The sequence below is a fragment of the Martes martes genome (assembly GCF_963455335.1).
Source record: "Martes martes genome assembly, chromosome: 11".
Taxonomy (NCBI): domain Eukaryota; kingdom Metazoa; phylum Chordata; class Mammalia; order Carnivora; family Mustelidae; genus Martes; species Martes martes.
In genome coordinates, this window is record NC_137899.1 from 101,999,005 (window position 1) to 102,017,622 (window position 18,618).

The 18,618-nt window shown below is 52.6% G+C and overlaps 1 long non-coding RNA gene across 1 annotated transcript; it reads right to left on the reverse strand.

The window, feature by feature from the left end:
• Window positions 1-14,531: 14,531 nt before the first annotated feature.
• LOC308352667 lies at window positions 14,532-18,389 on the reverse strand. Its single transcript, XR_013967672.1, has 4 exons — window positions 18,297-18,389; window positions 17,212-17,400; window positions 16,158-16,496; window positions 14,532-15,017 (listed from the first exon to the last, which is right to left on the reverse strand). It is a non-coding gene; the product is annotated as an uncharacterized lncRNA (long non-coding RNA).
• Between the last annotated feature and the right edge of the window lie 229 nt (window positions 18,390-18,618).

Genomic DNA, 18,618 nt, shown 5'->3' on the forward strand with positions numbered 1-18,618 from the left:
AGTTAGTTCTGATGCAGGAAGTGAGCCGTGCAGACGAGCCACCCTCTGAAGTTTCTTTCAGGGATGAAATTCCATAGTCGCTTCTGTACCGCTTGTGTGGGCTCTTTGGGGCTGCCCGGAGCAGAATCCTCCGCCTTGTGTGGCCGCTGCCTCCTCTACTCCAGAGATGCTTGTAGGACTAGAACTTTTTTTCTTTCTTGAGGCGAGATGACTGCAGTTTCTAGCGGCAGAGACAGAAAGACCCCTTGGAGCCGCCCTTTGTTTCTGGAAGGTCATCGGTTAAACCCATGTAAAACAAATTCTCCCGGCTCGTCCCTAACTAGCCTGGGACTTGGGCAGTTTCAGAGTCAGATGCTTCAAGACAGCATGTTATCTGTTGTGTTTAATTATAATTATTTTTATTTTAGTTGTTTAAAGGCTTGTTTATTTGAAAGAAAGAGAGCGAGCGCGTGCTGAGTGTGGGACCTGGCTCGGGGCTCGATCCCCCCCACGGCCCGAGAGCTGGATGTGCAACACACTGAGCCACCCAGGCGCCCTCACAATAATCATTTGTAAAAGCTTTTGTTAGGCAGAGCCCCTGGGGATAGGGGCCTCTGAAACGTGGGAAGGACCTGAAATTCTTTCATTCGTGAGGGGACGAGCTGGTCCTTCTCCTTGTCTTCTAGGGACAAGCAGCGCCCCACGGACATTAAGTTTAAAGCACGTGGGTTCAACAGAGCCTCCGTTTCTAGGAGCGGCGTGAACTGTGTCCGTGTGCGGGGCCAGAGGCGCTCTGGAGGTGGGTGGCGTGGGGTGCCCAGGGGGTCCTGGGAGGTGAGAAAACACAGGCTGAGGGACGGAGGGGACAGGCGGACTTCTCCGCAGGTGAGCGCTCCCAGAAGTCCCCGGGGGGGTGTGTGGCGTGGGGAGTTCTTGGGATCGGGGAGGGCTCCGTCTCGATGTGAACGTAAGAAGGAGGACACACTGGCCAGTTTCCCACCTCCTGTCTGGTGCTGGCTGCGGCGCCCTCCGCCTTGTCGCTAATGCCGCTTTCTGCCACTGCCCTTGGCTTCCTCGCCTCCTGCCCGGGGTGTCCTTCTCTTTGTCTCACACGCAGAGTCCCCAAGGTGGCTTTTGGTGTGACCAGCCACTGTCCCTTGAGGGAGTCCCTTGGATACAGTCCATTCTCCCGGCATTGCCGACATTGCCAGTGAGCCCTGGGATAGTGCCTGTGGCACAGGCACACGGGTCCCTATGGCCAGTGTCGGTCGGGGCGGGGGTGCCCACAGTGTCAGTCGTGGGGGATTATGAGGGCGTGCCCGAGCACGTGTCCCCGGACGGGGGTGAACTGACAGGCAGTGGGCTGTCTTGCTTGTCCAACCAGTACTCTCCTCTCACTACTCTCCCTCACTCTTTTTTTTTTTTTTTTTTTTTTTTTTTTTTTTTTTTAAAGATTTTATTTATTTATTTGACAGAGAGAGATCACAGTAGACAGAGAGGCAGGCAGAGAGAGAGAGAGGGAAGCAGGCTCCCTGCTGAGCAGAGAGCCCGATGTGGGACTCGATCCCAGGACCCCGAGATCATGACCTGAGCCGAAGGCAGCGGCTTAACCCACTGAGCCACCCAGGCGCCCCTCTCCCTCACTCTTAGTTGGCACATTATTCATATGCCTTGTGCCCTTTTTTTCTTAAGATTTAATTTCTCAGTGTGCCTGGGTAGCTCAGTTGGTTAAAGATCTGCCTTTAACTCAGGTCATGATCCTGGGGTCTTGGGATCGAGCCTTGCGTCGGGCTCCCTGTTCACTGGGGAGCCTGCTTCTTCCTCTCCCTCTGCCACTAACCCCCACTTGTGCTCTCTCTCAAATAAATAAATAAATAAAATCTTTAAAAAGAACAGATTTAATTTCTCATGTTTTTGGTTGATCTCCAATGACAGCATTTGAACATCATCTGATGATTCCTTTCCTTGTGTGTAAAGCCCTCAAAGACTCAGGGGAAATTTGCAGGTCTGGGACTGGGGTGTCTGAGCCCGGGACCCCAGGGAACAAGTCGATGGCCTGGTTGCATGAATGTCGGAATGTCGGCTTCGATTGGATTTGTGCTCTGGGTATAGCATTGGGGAGGGAACAAAAATATCATTTGGGGAGCTTCTCTCGGTTCCTGTTGCCTCCCCCCTAGCTGGAAAGTATTTATGGTCACCATATTCTGTGAACTCAATGCAATAAAATTAGAAATAATTAATAACAAAATAACTAAAGTTTCTGTATATTCAAGGACTTAAAAACACACTAATTAAAAAAACACTAATAATTCACAGATCACAGAAGACAGTGTAATGGACATGGCAAAATATTTATGAACGGATGGTTATGAAAACACTGCATTTCAAAACGTGTGCTGTACTGGGGCGCCTGGGTGGCTCAGTCGGTTGAACGTCTGCCTCTTGATTCTGGTTCTGGTGGTGATCTCAGGGCTGCGGGATCAAGCCCCACATGGGGCTTTGTGATCAGTGGGGAGTCTGCTGGAGATTCTCTCTCTCTCTCCCTCTCTCTCTGCCCCTCCCACAGATCACACACTCTTTCTCAAATTAGTAAATAAATAAAAGGGGGGGTCTAGGTGGCTCAGTTGTTTAAGCATCTGACTTCAGCTCAGGTCATGATCCCAGGATCCTGGGATCAAGCCCTGCACTGGGCTCCCTGCTCAGCGGGGAGCCTGCTTCCCCCTCTCCCTCTCCCTCTGCCCCTCACCCGGCTCATGCTCTCTCTCTCTTGCAAATAAATGAATAAAATCTTAAAAAACAAAACAAAGAACTTGTGCTGTATAATGAAAGTAGTCATTAGAGGGAAACTTTGGCCTTAAAGGTACTCATTCAAAGAGAAGAAACTTCGAAAATCAAAACATGAAGAACTCAGCTTACAATGTCAGAAAATATACAATAGAATGTGCCTGAAGAAGAGCACAGACGTGGGTAGGGTCGCAAACAAAATACTATTAGAGACTCAATAAAACCCAAACCCATTCTTTGAAAAGACAAATAAAATAGAAAAATCTCCAGCTAAAAAGAGAGAAGTCACGTATAAATGATGCTGGAAACGGGAAGGAGGGTGTAGCTATGGGCACAACACAGATTTTGAAAAATCACACACAAAAAAATCACAGTTTATGTCAATTTACAGTCACAGAAAATGGATCATTTTCTAGAAGAACATAAATTCCCCAGAGAGACTTAAACAATCTGGATATCCCCGTGAGTCTAAGGTTAATTGAATCAGTCATCAACTTACACCACCCCACGCCCAATTCAAGACGGGGAGCCCAGGTGGCTTTAACTGGGAAGGTGTGTCAACCCCTCGTGAAGAGAGGATCATTACAGTCAGTTCCAGAGAACGGGGGAGACACAGTTCCAAACTCTTAATGAGGTCAAGCAAAACCTTGAAAATGAAACCAAATGGGGACAACACAATGGAGGACTTTTTTAGGTCAATGTCGCTTTGGAATATAATCACACAAATCCAAAATAAATATTAGCAAATCAAATCCTGAAATCTATTGAGAAATATGTCATGGCCAAGAAGATTTTATTGAACAAAGACATGGGTTGTTCAACGTTGGAAAAAAATCTGTTAAAGAAATATACCCTTCAACAGATAAATGGAGAAAAAACATGGTCATCTCAGCAGATGAAGAAAAAGCTTTAGCTAAGATTCAATGTATTTGTAATTAAAAACCCAAAGCAAAAATAAGTAAATAGGACAAAACCAAACCCAAACACATCTTTCATAGTTCTGTCTGTTGTCTGTTCTTAGGAATTGTTTCATATGTAATGAAATCTTTTCGAGACTACATTTCAAAGTTAGCGACTGCTTGTAGACATTTCCCCGAAGATTTCTTGATTTCGACTTGGCAGATTTCTTTTGGTATTTTAAATTAAAAATAGTCTTCGGCGTCCTCGTAATTTTACAAAACCCATAAGCCCTGGGTGTTGTACCAATGGCTAATGGGTACCCAGACCTATTTTCGGGGAATTATAGAGTTCCTATCTTTCCATCTTTGTGCATCCCATGAATGGAGTTATTTCCTTTATAAGGTGCAAGATGTGTGAGATGCGTCATTTGGCTGAGTATGTGGTTAGCTATCGAGAACCTGAATGAGATGAAGGGGACCAGACTGACCTTGTTTACGGGTATAAACGTGCCAGGCATAGTGAATGAGCCACGGAGATCCAACCCTCAGCAGAGTGAGTATAGACAGCAATATCGTCCTATAGTTATGGAATGTGATAGATATCGTAGAACTGCAGTCATATTAAAATATGGAAATATATCAAGCAACACATCGTACATCTTCAGCTTCCACATGTTATGCGTAAAATGTATTCAAGTAAGAAAATAACCCGAACTTGGCATCAACACGCCAGGCTTTCGTAGCAGAGGCCGATGGGAGAGTGGCGCCCTCTAGTGCACGTTTGGAGAACTGACGTTGAGCGCCCTCGACTTAGCAAGGAGGGCTGTTTCCCCGCAAGGCACCCCGGCCACGTTCATTTAAGAAGGCGCAAGTCAGAGAGCACGGAGGCTGTCAACAAATATTTCCTGAATGAATAAACAGAGCCATGAGGTTTTTCAGAAGGCTCCTTGGAAATGGGTCAAAAGAGCCGACTTGTCAAAGTAAGTTGTCCCCCTAGAGATGAACTGAAGGTTGATGGCTAAGAGAGGAGAGAAGGGAAAAATTCCAAGGACAGACATGTTTTCTTCTTGCTGCGTGTTTCTTTCCTGGTTTCAAGAGGAAATAAGATGGAAACTGGAGTCACTTTCTGAAGAGCATTAGCCCCAAAAACCAGCAATCAAAGTTTGCTCCAAATAGCTCAACACGACCTAAGAGGGCATAGCTGTGACGTGGGTTGGTGCCCAGCCTCAGGACCCGAGGGAGGGAAGCTTGCGATGAGAGTGGGGAAAGCAGGGACGAGCTCAAGAGCTGTGCGCTGTTTTCATCTGTAAATAACTCTTCAAAGTGTGGATGTTTGAGCGCTTACTGGGTATTTGATAATGTAGTTTATTAGCTTCTTCTCGGTTATAATTAGGTTATTGTACTTATGTTAATAAAGGATCTTTAATTTCAGAGATATGTATGGAATGAAACGCTGTCTGGGATTTGCTTTGACCCGGACTGGGGGCAAGGGGTGGGGTGGAGCACAGGAAACAGGTGTTGACAATTTGAAGTCGGGTGACAGGTACCTGGGCCTCCTCTCATTCATTCTGTCATTGTTATGTGTTGGAAGATTTCTTAATAACAGCTTAAAGAGTGCTTGCACTCAATCCTTCCAGCTTTTTGAAATTTCCCCTCTTAAGACTGCTAGCAAAGTTAGTGTTGGTGGGGGAGAAGAAATGTTGGAGTTCAACCTCTGCCCACCATTCGGAAGGAAGGTTCCGGAAGGCTCCGGACCATTCTTGAAAAGAGCAACTGTCAAGCAGCCAGCACACACAGTTCGCAGCCTGTTTGAAATGGTAATTTGCTGGTGAAGGTTCAAGTAGCCGGGTGGGTGCCCATTCCAGCGCCGAGTCCTTAGCAGGCTCTGCAAAGCCATCCCTAAAGGCTGGGAGTCTGGGGGGAGCGCCGATCCCTGCCTGGCTCGGGTATGGAGGGTGTCCCCTGGCACTCCAGGTGATCTACCTGTTGGAGCCTGGAGCTGGTGGTTCCACTGGTGGGAGGCGCTGAGAGATCTGGAGGCAAATGAGAGGAATGCTCAGAGGCAGACGATGAGAGAACTGCTCCCACTCTCTGCTCCGTCCTTTGCCTTCACTGGCTTTTGTGGGGCACCAGGGACCCCCTCCTCAAATTCGATGTCTGCATACTTCCCCAGCCCCTCCGTGCCTGCTTCCCACTCCTGGGGCTTGGGTTACAATCTAGCATTTATTAGGGACCCCCATGGGATGGGTACTTGCTCATTTACAAGCCTGGTCTCATTAGTCCTCCCCCCCCCGCATCTCTGAAGTGGGCTCCACATACCCCATGTTATGGGAGATGACGGACGCATGCAGAGTGCCAGCAGTTAGCCAGGGATGTGCCGTCCAAACAGCAGAGGCAGGACGCACACCTCCATCCACCAAGCTGTCGTCATGTGCATCGAGGAACACAGGAAGCAGGTCTTCTCACCTCCCTTCTAGGAAGGGGGGACCATGCTTGGGCAGGTGCACAGAGTCCTGCAGGCCCCCAGCCGGGAAGGCAGAGCTGGGGTCGGGCCTCTTCCTGCAGCCTTGGTTTCCTCCTTGGTTCTCCAGTCCGCGGCTTGCCCACACTCCGGAGCGGAGCCGTTGCGAATTCAGAGAATTCTGCGAGCCTTGGTGCTTCTCTGCCCTTTCTCATTCGCCTGCTCTGTCCTTCCCATCTGGGATTCCACACTTGGGGCAGGCAGGGCTCCTTGCCCTGTGGCCCTGGACATGGCCAGCTGGCTTTCGGTGCCCGTTCCTCCCTTCCAGCTTTACCTGCAGCGTTCTGCATCTGCGCCCCCAATGCCCGCCTGGCCTGCTCTCAGCGCCCCTGAGATCCAGCTTTCCTCCTTCCTCCGCTCACCGAAATATACTCGTCTCGTGACTCATGCCTGAGCCCCCTGTTAGGGCTCATGAAAATTCATTCAGGCCAAGGGGTTACAAGTGACAGTGGCTTCATGTTTTAACCCTCTGGCATAAAATTAACATTCTAGGGCTCCTGGGTGTCTCAGTTGGTTGAGCAACTGCCTTTGGCTCAGGTCATGATCCCGGAGTTCTGGGATCGAGTCCCGCATCGGGCTCCCTGCTCAGCAGGAAGTCTGCTTCTCCCTCTGACCTTCTCCCCTCTCATGCTACCCCCCCCAATAAATACATAAAATCTTTTAAAAAAATTAACGTTCTAACTGGGCTTTTAATGCCTTAGACCAGAGGCCCCATGACAGTGTGGTTTTGGGATGTGGGGGAGAGAGACTTTAGGGGAGAGAGACCTTACTTGTGACCCCTCAGGCTGTCGTGTCCTGGGTTCTGCTAAGAGACACCTGGGGGACAATGGGCAGCGGGCAACCTTCATCTGCCTCCCTGCACAGTGGAAGGTGCATCCGCTCCGGGGTGAGACGACCTGAGGTTTAGCTGTGGATTTTTCACAGATGCCCTTTAGCAGGCTGAGGACATTCCCCTGCATTCCCTGTGTAGGGAGAGTTTTTATTACCAAAGAGCTTTGGATTTTGTCAAACGCTGTTCTGTGTCTGATCCTGTGGTTTTTGTTGTTTATTCCAGTGATACGGCATATTGGGTGACTTGATTTTAAGATGTCGCACCAACCTGGTGTTCCTGGAATACATCCCACTTTTTCATGGTGTATAATCCTTTTTGTATATTTACGGATTTGGTATGTTAGTATTTTGCTGAGGATTTGCTTGTCTGTATTTTGCTGCAGATTTGTGTATCTGTATTCATAAGACATATTGGTATGTGTTATATTGGTACAGTCAGCATATGTTGCTCTATCTGTATGTATAGAAAGAGAGAGAGAGAGTGTGTGTGTGTGATGCCTTTGTTTTTTGGGAAAGTATCTTTTATTTTACTTATTTATTTTTTAAGATTTTATTTATTTATCTGAGAGAGAGAGAGTGCGCACAGGAGCGGTGGGAGAGGGGAGAGGCAGAGGGAGAGGGAGAAGTGGACTCCCCCGCTGGGGAAATATCTTACAAATGTAATTGACCAACTTAGGATGACAGGCTGGTGTAACTGACGAGGGCCAGCAGGTGGCAGCAGAGAGTCCTCCCACATGGGACTCGGTGCCGCTTTACCTGCCCTGAAAGTTCGTGGCCTTTCCCGCCGCGTTGCACTGTCTCTTAAGTAGAATTTTATGGCCCTGATGCTTCTAATTCGTTATGCTTCTGGAACACATATAATCAAATATGGGTGTGGTGTGGCAGAAAACATCGTGGGCCAGGTGTCACGATACCCGGATGTCACACCTTTGTGGTTAAATTCATTCATTCATTAATCTATTTAAAAGAAACGGACTTTAAAACTTTAAAAATATTTTTCTAGATTTATTGAGATATTATTGGCATTTAACATACATAAGTAAAGTGTACAATCGGATGACTTGATACCTGTGTGTGCTGTAAAATGATTACCACACTCTTTCTCTCACATAATTCTCTTTTTTTGGTATGTGTGGTGATAACATTTATAATCTACTCTCTTAGCAACTTTCAAGAGTGTAATTTGATTATACTCTGCTTCTTGGAAAGGGTCGACTCAGTCCTTGGCCCCAGACAGGCTTGGCAGGGCGTCCCAAGGCCACCGCCTGCAAAGGAGGATTTTTATTTAGCTCAGAGTTCTCGTGTTGAGTGATTCTTTATTATCTACCCATATTTGGTCCGTCGGAGCCTGAGCACTAGCCCTTAGCCCACGGAGCAGGAGCACCCGAGTTTGAGAAGCAGGAGGCAAGTGACGCTGAGGTTCTTTCTGGCTCGCGGCTGACACCCACCCCACCACCCCAATGCTTGCTGCTGATGTCCCCTTAGCAGACCTAAAGGTCTTGACACTGCGAGGGGTGTCTCCAGGAGAGCTGGCCCGGGGCTAGATGCCTGCCGATCTGCCCAGCCCTGATATTTCACAGGGAAGGAGGAAGGTGTAGCTTTCCTTCGGGTAACGTCTAGCTGGGATGGAGAGGGGGGTGGTTCTTTAAATGCTCACACTCATGTCCTTGGTCCCCAAAGCCCCGCATGGCGCTGCATGGCCGGGCGAGCTGGATTCTACCATCCAGCCTCCCTGGGACTGGGGGTACCAGGAGGATAATATCTATGGGTTGATATCAGAAAATGCTATTCTGGACACATATATAATTATCAAATTGTGATGAACCCAGGCGAGAAAGGATTCGTTATGCTTCTGGAGCACATGTCATCAAATACGGGTGTGGCGTGGCAGAAAACATCGTGGGCCAAAAGGTCAAAAATACTGGGGGAGGGGAGGGAAGAAGACAGCAGGATGGGGTAGGGAAGCAGGAAGGGGACTGTGTCCTTGGGGGAAGGGAGACAGTTGCGCTTGGAGGTGAGTGGAGTGGTCCCTCTGTCTTTCCGCTCCTCTGTCTCTGTCTGAGGCACGAAGTCCCGGGGAGCTCCCCTGTGGCACAGGCCTTGTGAAGAGGTTCGGGGCTGAAAGGTGGGAGGCGTCAGTTTCTACCACAGTGCCTACTGGCATTTGACAGTTGCCAGGCTTGGTTTGGGGACCTGCTACGTATGTGTTTTGGGTTTCTTGGCTTTCTGGCCTTTTCTGGTTCCTTTAGAATTTACATTCACTAGAGAACACCAGGGTGGTCCACGATTACAGCAATAATCACGAAATCACCGATCTACACCCCCAAATTGGGGTCAGGGCTGTGACGGAGAGAGTCACAGCCAAGAGGTTGGGGCTCACGGTCAGAGGGGACTCGTTTCCTGGGTGCTTGGGGCAGGGCCCTGCGCTGGCAGTGACCTGGGCCAGGCTGTCAGAGTAGACGTGACACCTCAGACAGTCTCCAGGCTGAGGCCCAGGGCTCAGCGTCTGGTTCCCCAGCAGAGCCTCAGGCTGGAGGTGAGGGAGGCCCCTGGGTCTCACAGTCTCTGGGTAAAGCTGGACTCTCCTCTCGTAGCCCTTCTCCTGCAGATGCTCATTTTCTGCCCCACGGGGCTCAGCCCTGACCTGTGGAGGTCTGACCCACCCCCTCGCTTTGGTCCCCGCAGGCCCGAATCAGCAACACCCGCCACTCGTCCCCCAAGCCCTGCTTCCGGCAGCTTTTCTGCCACGGAAATTGATTCAGTGATGTACCCGGACGTCTCGCGGCCCCTGGTCAGGCAGTGGGTAAGTGCCGTACGGACAGGGTCCTCTGGCCCCTGACAACCGATGGGCTAGGTAAGAGCTGTATCTCCGTCATGCAGACGAACAAACCGAGACCCAGGGTGGCTAGCACGGGCTCCGGTTCACACCGGTGGTGAGAGAGAACTGGTGTTCAGATTCGGGGGCGCGTGACTCTGCCCTGATCTCCCGCCTCTGCTGTCCCCGGGGGCTCTGGGCCCATGACACTCCTTTCAAGATGCGGGGACCCTTGTGAGTGTCTGTTAAAAGCTACCAGTTGATTACCCCGCATGGCCGAGGACTTTGGGGTGACAGTTGCATCGGTCTCAAGCACTGACCCGGGCCCGCTGCCTGCTAAAGGAGAGCCTCACCAGGGCCCCCAAGTCCCTCCCGAGGGCCGGCGTGGCTCCCCAGCACGCAGGAGGGTGGGCTGACCCCGGCCACTAGTCTCCACCTCGAATTCCCTCCCTTGGCCACCATCTCCTCAAGTCTCAGGTCCCCACTAAAGGGCCAGGAGCCGGGCCCCTTCCGGCCCTAAGAGGAGACGTCGTCTGCTCAGGAAGCCGACACTGGCAGCCAGATGTCCACTTCCGTGTCTGCAGAACAGGTCCCCCGGGTCCCAGCGGCAGGGCCCGGACACCACTGTGGAAGGGTTCTCTGGGGACAGGGGTGCGGGTCTGGTGGGAGCCCAGGAAGCTGGGCACTGGAGGGCAACGTGTGCTCCCGGGGTCCCTGCATGCAGCAGCTCGGGGTGCCGTGGGGGGGAGCTGTGCTGGGTCTGCAGCTCGGGGGAGCTGGCCCCGCGCCAGGATCCCAAGGCAAGCCAGAGGCAGAGAATGTGTAACTCCTGGGATATATGTCCAGAAACCCGGAATGGAGGAGTGTGGGTTTTTTCTCATTTACTCCTTCATTCATTCCCTCCCTCATTCATTCATCCCCAGATAGGGGCGGGAGCTGGAGATGCCGCCGGAAGCCAGACGGCGGGGTCCTTGCCTGCCGGGAGCTCTCCTGGTGCGCAGGGGTGTTCCGAAGATGGGGAACGACCCAGACACCCCGGAGGAACAGCTTGCTGTGGAGGTCGCGTCACGGCCGAAAGCCTTCCCTTTCCATCTCGAGTTCGGCAGGGTTCTCGCAGTCAAGGACATGTGCAACCATCCCAGCCATCCATCCCGGGCGCTCTTGGTCTTGTAAAGCTGAAACTCCGTGTCTGTCGAACCATAATCCCCCATTCCCCTCTCCCGAAAGCTTTGCTTTTTATAGGTGAACAAATTTGAAGAATTTGGAGAAACTTCTGGGAGAAGAGCCAGTGTGAAGCTGTGTCCCCTCACCGAAGCCCTGGGACGCTGTAAGCTCCGCCGGCACAGAAATTCCCCTTCCCTTTAGGCTGACGCGTTCCTTCTCTCTGGGTGGTTTTCTTTACGTTAAAATCCGGTCTCTCACTAGCTTTTAACCACTCTTGACCTTTCCGAGGTCTGATACAAACACGCTTTTAACCTCCGAAAAGCTGTTTCCCTACCATTGTCGATCACTTGCGGTTTAAGAACTTTCTCTTTTCACTACTGATTCAGGTCTCTAGGACTCTTGTGTCTGGCCCGGGTTTCTCTAGAACCTTCCAGAAGCAATTCGGCTCTTCCCTTTCTTTGCTGCCAGCTGAGGTGGGGAGAGAATGACCATCGCCATAACAACAAGGGAGCCCTTTGTCTTGCCCACAATCAGCGCCGCAGGACACAGCCAGCCAGCCTGCAGGTGGCCCTTGGTGGCCCTTCACTGCAAGGGACCAGCACGGCTCTCCCTGCCCTGGGCTCCCCCTGCCCTGAGCTCCGGAACCTCGCTGGAAGAGGCCGTGGTGGGCCTTACGGAGTGGGGAGGTGGAGGGTGGGGGGCGGGGCGCTCTCCCAGTTGCAGAAGTCATAGAAGAGTGTCTCATGACTGTTTTCCCTCGGGAAGTAGAGAAGCAGGAGCACAAGGGTCTGTTTCTGGCCTTATTTCTTGGTCGCCGCGCACCGGGTGTCGGGGTGTCGGGGAGCGGCTCTTCTCCTAGGCCTGCGGGGGGGCGGGGGACGTGGCTTCCTGCTTCCTGGCCAGAGGGCAAGGTCAGCCTGGTCCTGCCAGATGCCAGCCTCGCTGCCTGGTGCTCGCCCCCTCTGCTGAGTCTCTCCTTTGGAGGAGACGGGACAGAAAAACGAAGGGTTCAGGAAACAAAACCAAAAATAGCAGCAACATTAGCGGAAAAAACAAAAACAAAACCAAAACAAACCGCTCAGAAAACCCCAAACCAAAAAGCACAGGAAAGAAAACATACTAAGAGCTCCCTGGGGGAATCACAGAGTGGGGCTGGGGGCTGCAGCCCAGAGCGCAGCAGCCCCGACGCTCCAGGGGGACTCGTGCTCTGCTTCTGCTCCAGCCCGCAGCCCCAGGAAAAAGTCCTGCTAGGCGCCCGCAGAGTCATTTGCAGGTGGCACCGCCCTCCCTGTCCAACACCCCAGGCCTATGGGATTAAAGCCAGGGACAGGGCGCCTGGCTGGCTCAGTCCTTAGAGTCTGCGACTCTTGATCTTGACTCTTGATCTCTGGGTTGTGGGTTTGAGCCCTGCATTGGGCGTAGAGATTACTTGGAAATTGTAATTACTTGGAAAGATTGCTTCTTCCCAAGGTGATCTTGAGTCTAGATACGACACCGGCAAAATCTGCAGTAAAGGGGAGAGAAATTGGGTGGAAGTCCGAGGGGAGAGCGGGGTAAGGGAGTTTTCTTTTTTGAGGATGAGAGAACACGCCTGGCCGCTTGCTGTTGGCAGTGGTCCCGGAGACAGGGGACACAGATGGCTTCGGGCGAGGGGCACTTGTCAGAGCCGGGTACCAGAGAAGGGGGAAGAAGAGGGGTTGGTGTACAGAGGAGCTGGGCTCAGGCCAGGTAGGACAGGTCAGTCGAGGTATTGGGAAGGCAGGTGGAGTCCATGGCACAGCCCAAGGCGGGGAGGGGGGGCAGTGGAGGTGGTGGGGGGAGGTGGGGTGGGCACGGGTGGGGGGTGGGACTTAGTGGTGGGGTGCTTGGACCCACCCTTTCTGTTTTCCTTAAGAATGAAGAAGGCGAGGTCACCCACTGAGCCGGGACGGGGAGGTGGGAGAGTGTTAGAAGAAAGGAGAAGCTAGGAAGTAGTTAGCTGGGGCAGTGGGGAGGGGCTAGGGCTGCGACTGCGACAGTGACAGCCATAATTCAGAGCCCATCCGGACCAGACGGTAACAGGAAGGTGAAGAGAAGCCTGCTAGCAGGTGTGTGTGCTCCCGCCAGCCACTCCCGCCACGCAGACACAGGTGTCACCAGGTGTGTTCAAACTTGACACTGGTCTGTCTCGACTCCTGCCCCCCCATCTCCCCCTTCTTAGAGAATCTGCTGTAGAAACCTTGTAATTACAATTCTTTTCCACACCTTGGAGATGTCAATCTTTTAAAAAGCCTCCTCCCAGTCGTACAACCCAGAGCTGTCATTCTCAAGGATGTGGGTGTCATCCCTTTGAAACGTACCCGTCCAGGGAGTGGCCCATCTCCCAGTCTCTGTGGGCGGGTAGACGCCTAACTGATGGGTCGCCACCCTGCGGACACACATGGCCTAATCACGGTGACCAGTGTGCCCCTCGCGTCCTCCAGCACTTTGCCACCAGCTTACCCGAATCCTTCAAGTCCCTGACAAAGCTTCAGCACGTGGCCTCTCGTGCGGCCACCAGAGCCCCGAGCTGTCTTCCCTGATGGGGTCGCTTTGTCCAGGAAAGGTTTGCTCTGACCCTTCCCCCTGGGGCTTTGGTTTCTGATCCGCTCTCCCAGGAAGGCTGCAAAGCAAAGTTCTCATCTTTCCGGGAGTGGGGTGGGGTGGGGCACAGGCCGCAGGGAACGCATCGTCCTGGCTTTCCAGTACTTGCTCTGGCCTTGTAGTTCCTTATTGCTTTAATGCTTCCTGGAGGCTTTTGAGAAGACAACATTTTTATCCTGCCTAATTTCGGTTGCTTCCAATGGGGGGTTGACATGAATACAAAAGGGAAGGAGGAATCAGTCATGACCTTTGGGACTTCTCTGCCTATCCTGTCTCTGGTGCCCGAGACTCTGTCCCCAAGCTAAAGTGCTCCTCCCTCCCCCCACCCCTCCCAAACATGGGTCTCCCACAGCTCTGTCTCCGAGAAGGCCACCAGAAGGGCTGTGACCCCAGACACTCCACAGCCAATCGGCCTGGGATAGCCACCAGCCCTTATGTGAATGAGAAAATGGTGTCTCTTCTCCAAGTGAAACATTTATAAATGATCATATTCTTTCTTTTTAAAATTTTTTTTATTTTTTATTAACATATAATGTATTATGAGCCCCAGGGGTACAGGTCTGTGAATCGCCAGGTTTGCACACTTCACAGCACTCACCATAGCACACACCCTCCCCAATGTTCATAACCCAACCACCCTCTCCTGACCCCCCTCCCCCTGGCCACCCTCAGTTTGTTTTGTGAGATTAAGAGTCTCTTATGGTTTGTCTCCCTCCCGATCCCATCTCGTTTCCTTTTTCCTTCCCTGCCGCCCAACCTCCCACGTTGCCTCTCAAATTCGTCATATCAGGGAGATCATATGATCATTGTCTTTTTCTGATTGACTTATTTCGAATGAGCATATTACTTCTTAATAAGTACTGTAACAAACAAGGACATTTCATTCCATCAGAAAACTGTCAAAATATGCAAATTTAGTTACAAGACACTTTACTACCATCTGCCAAAGTTGTAGTAAACATACAATTCCCATCAATGAAGTTAAACAACATATAACACAACTTTTTGAAATAAGGCATTGCCTGTGCCATGAACAGACCTCCCTTCGATGTGGCAGCCCGAACACTCGCCAGAGCAGCCCTGAATTAGCCTCTTTAAAAATTATTTCATGGTCTCCATCGTTTAGATATATCATTGATCTGTTCCTTTTTCCACTGCACATCGAGCTGGGACCACTGCAGTACCCTCCAGCTGGTCTTCCTACCTCCAGCCCGACCCCGCCTCCCCACGCGCCCAAGCTGCTCACAGCATGCCCAGCGCCTGCGGGGTTTCCCTTCTCCCTCTGCCCGAGTGTCTTTTGCAGGGACATCTCTACACGCCCTTCATGACTTCGGATAGGCAGAGGCTCTGTTGTGTGGATTCGTTCTCCCACGAGTCTGCTAATGTTCTCCATGATGGTAACCTGCCGCAGAAAATGAACGGTTTATGGATTTGTTTCTAAGTTGGTTTCCCCACTGTGCTGTTTCTCCATCTGGTAGGATTTATGGAGCTTCCTCTTTGATCCCGTGGCACCCCGAACACATCCCTATGACAGTTCTTGTCCCATTGTTCCGTAACCATGGTTCAGTCCCTCTTCCCATCACTTGACTGATCTCCTTCAATGGAGATCTGTCTTGCAGGTTCTTTGAGCCCCTGTGTCTAATATGGTGCCCGGCCTGGTAGATGTTTGCAGAGTTTGTGACTTCCAGGCTTATATGATTTTATACGATTTTAGGAAGGCCAGCCCTCTCCCTCCTCACCTCCTCTGAGAGGAAGGGAGAAGTGCCTGGAAGTGGTCTTGCCGCCCTCGTCATTAGCCACAAAGCCACTAGGGGGCAGGAAACCCCCATCCTTCCCTAGATGCCAGCCCAACCAGCCTTCCCCACAGAATTCAATTTTCTAAGAGCCCGTGTGCTGAAAGATCATTTTGCAAAAATGGTCAGCTCAGCAGATAGCTTGCTAAATCAGTGAGGAATTATTTGAAGTCGTGGTTTTACTCAGAACGCTCCCCAAATGCTTCATGTTTCAGAAGAAGTGAGCTTTTCCTGAGCTCGGTTTCCTAATTTCTCTATTATGGGGAAATGATAGTCCACGAGGCTGTGACTCTGTGCCCCTGAACTGACCTTCACTCCTGGAAGGACACAGCTGGGATGATCACAAGGTGGGATTGAAGGCTTTTGTCTGATTATTTTAATGAACTGATTCCCCCCCCCCCCCGACAGTACATATTTACTTTTTTACTTTTTATTTTTTAATTGCTTTTATTAACATATAATGTATTAGTTGCCCCAAGGGTAATGAATTGATTTTATGTGAAGTGACCTCGCACCCCAAAGAGGGGTGGGGATTGTTTCTATAAAGGTCCTTCTCACTAGGGGCGTAAATTGGGTGGGGAAGGGGAGAGGCTGCTTTTTTCTTTTTTCCTAAGATTTTGTTTACTTTTTTGAGTGAGAAAGAGAGAGCAGGGAGGGGCAATGGGAGAAGCAGACTTCCAATGGAGCCTGACACAGGCTCGATCCTAGGATGCTGGGATCCTGACCTAAACCGGAAGGCAGACACTTACCTGACTGAGCCACGAAGGAGTCCCTGGGAGAGACTCTTCTCACCAAGATGTGGCCTGTGCAGACCCAAGTTCTTGGTGGGCAGGGCCACATCTCCAGGTTTTCTTAATGAGGGGGAACGTGAAGACCAGCCCAGAGCGGAGATGGACCCCTTAGGACAGAGCAGCCCCTCAAAACCTGCCCAGGGCCCCGCCCCCAGTCTCCCTCTGGAAGTCTCAGCACCACCTCAGACATTTCAAAGACCAAGCCTGGTGTGATGGCGGGAGCTCCAGTCCAAGGACCATCGGCTTCTACCTTCCCATTAAACGTGTTGTCACAGGGATGAACCTCCAGGACGCGACCTAAAAAGGGCAAAAACAGTGTCTGATTCCACTCATACGAAGTATATAAATCCCTCAAAATCATAGAAACAGAAAGGAGAGGGGGCCCTAGGTGACTCATCTGCCTTTGGCTCTGGTTTCTATCCCAGAGTCCTCGGGTGGGGCCCTCAGGGGGATGGTGCCTGCCAGGGCCTCCCTGCTCAGCGGGGAGCCTGCTTTCCCCTCTCCCTCTGCGCTTCCAGCAAGCTCTCCCGCTCTCAAATAAATAAATCAAATCTTTAAAAAAAAGAAAAGAAAAGACACAAAGTAGAGAGGTGGTTACCAGGGGCTGGGGGAGGGGAACTAGGGGCTAATGGGTACAGAGTTTCACTGTCTCAGGATGGGAAAGTTGGGAGCTCTTTGCACAACAAGGAATATACTTGAGGCTCCTAACTGTGCACTTAAAAATAGCTAAGATGGTAAATTTATGTAATGTTATGCGTGTGTTGCCTTTTAAAAAACCATAATAAAGTAAGGCTCAGCTGTTCGACTGCCTTCTGCAGTAGGGGGCTTTTGGAAACCATTATCACTGGCAGAAGTTTCTTTTACGGGGCTGCCTGGGGGGCTCAGTGGGTTAAACCCTCTGCCGTGGGCTCAGCTCATGATCTCGGGGCCCTGGAATCGAGCCCCCCATCGGGCTCTCTGCTCAGCGGGGAGCCTGCTCCCCCCACCCCCGTCTGCCTGCCTCTCTGCCTACCTGTGATCTCTGTCAAACAAGTAAATAAGAGCTTTTTTTAAAAAAAATTTCTTTTACAAACGACTGGGAAGCAAGGCAGCTCTAGCATCGCGAGCGCTTCCCCGGCTCTAGGAAGGAGTCTCCTCGCCGGGACGCGGCGCGCTCCCCAGGTCGGGCCGAAGGGTCCCCCTGGAACGGTGTGAGGAGTTTCTGGAGGTGGGAGAGGGAGAGAGAAAGCAGCGTCTGCCTGGTTTCCGCAGTCCGGGAAGGGGTCTGGTGTCGCGGTGGCGGAGGTCCCCTGGGGAAGAGCCGCCGGCTGGGCGCCGTCCCCGCCCTGGCCGGGTTCGGCCTCTGCCGGCGCCGCGAGCCCGTCCCGGGGTGGGGGAGCCCCTGCACAGTGACCCTCTCTGGGGACCCTCCCGAAGCTCGGCCTGGGCTCCAGCCCCGGCGCCGCCCCTCCAGACCGAGCCTCCGTGCGCGCGTCCGCCCCTACCCGTGGGTCCGCGGTGGCGCGGAGCTGGCGCCGGTGCGAACGCCACCCCCGACCCCCGACCCCAGCCGACAGCAGTGCGGAGGCCTCTCGGTGCTCGCCGCTGCTTTCTCTCCACGCTGCCCGCGGGGACCTCGGGGGCCTCCCCGGAGCCACGGAGCCTGCGACGCGCGCGGGGACCCGATCGAGGTGCGTGCGCGCCGGCGCGGGGGTCGAGGCCGCGGCACGTGGCGGCCAGGGCGGGCAGCGGGGTCCCCTGGAGGGCGGGCTCGGGCTCCCCGGCCACCAGCCGCTCAGGTCAGGCCCGGCCCTGGGGTGGGGGGCGGGGAGGCTCGGCGGCTGGGCCGCGGGTCACGGCCTTCCAGGGGGAGGGCGTCCTCGCGGGGCGCCCCCACCCCACCGAGGGGCCGATGGGTCAGAGGGAGCCCGCGGGAGGCCGCCCAGCCGCCCTGCGAAGCTAGCAGGTGGGACGCCGGCCTTCCACGTTCACTTTTCTAGTATTTAACTTCCCCTGCACTGAAGGTGCCGGTGGTTGCGAGAAACAAGACTGATTTTACCTCCATTTAAGCCTCTCGGGCTCTCACTTTTGAACTGTCTCCTCCTCCTGACGACTGACCTGCTGGGCTGGGACGGAGTCCTCCCCACGCTGAGCTCTGGAAGCGTCTCTGGCCATCTTTTTCTGTGCGTGCGAACTGCCCCTTCCTGTGGGACAGGTCCCCACACGGTTGGGAGCTTCGCTCCGATGGCTGAAGCCACGCCCCCCCGGGCTCTGTCCTGAGACCTGAGGGCTGATGGGGAGTCGCAACTGAAGTTCTGGAGAGAAAGTTCGCTTTTCCCCTCTCCAGTAACCCGCTGGGGTCTGCAGACGGGTCTGGGAGATGATGGAGGGCAGCGTGGGTAAAGGAGGACTGAGGGAGGGGGTATGTTGGCTCCTATTT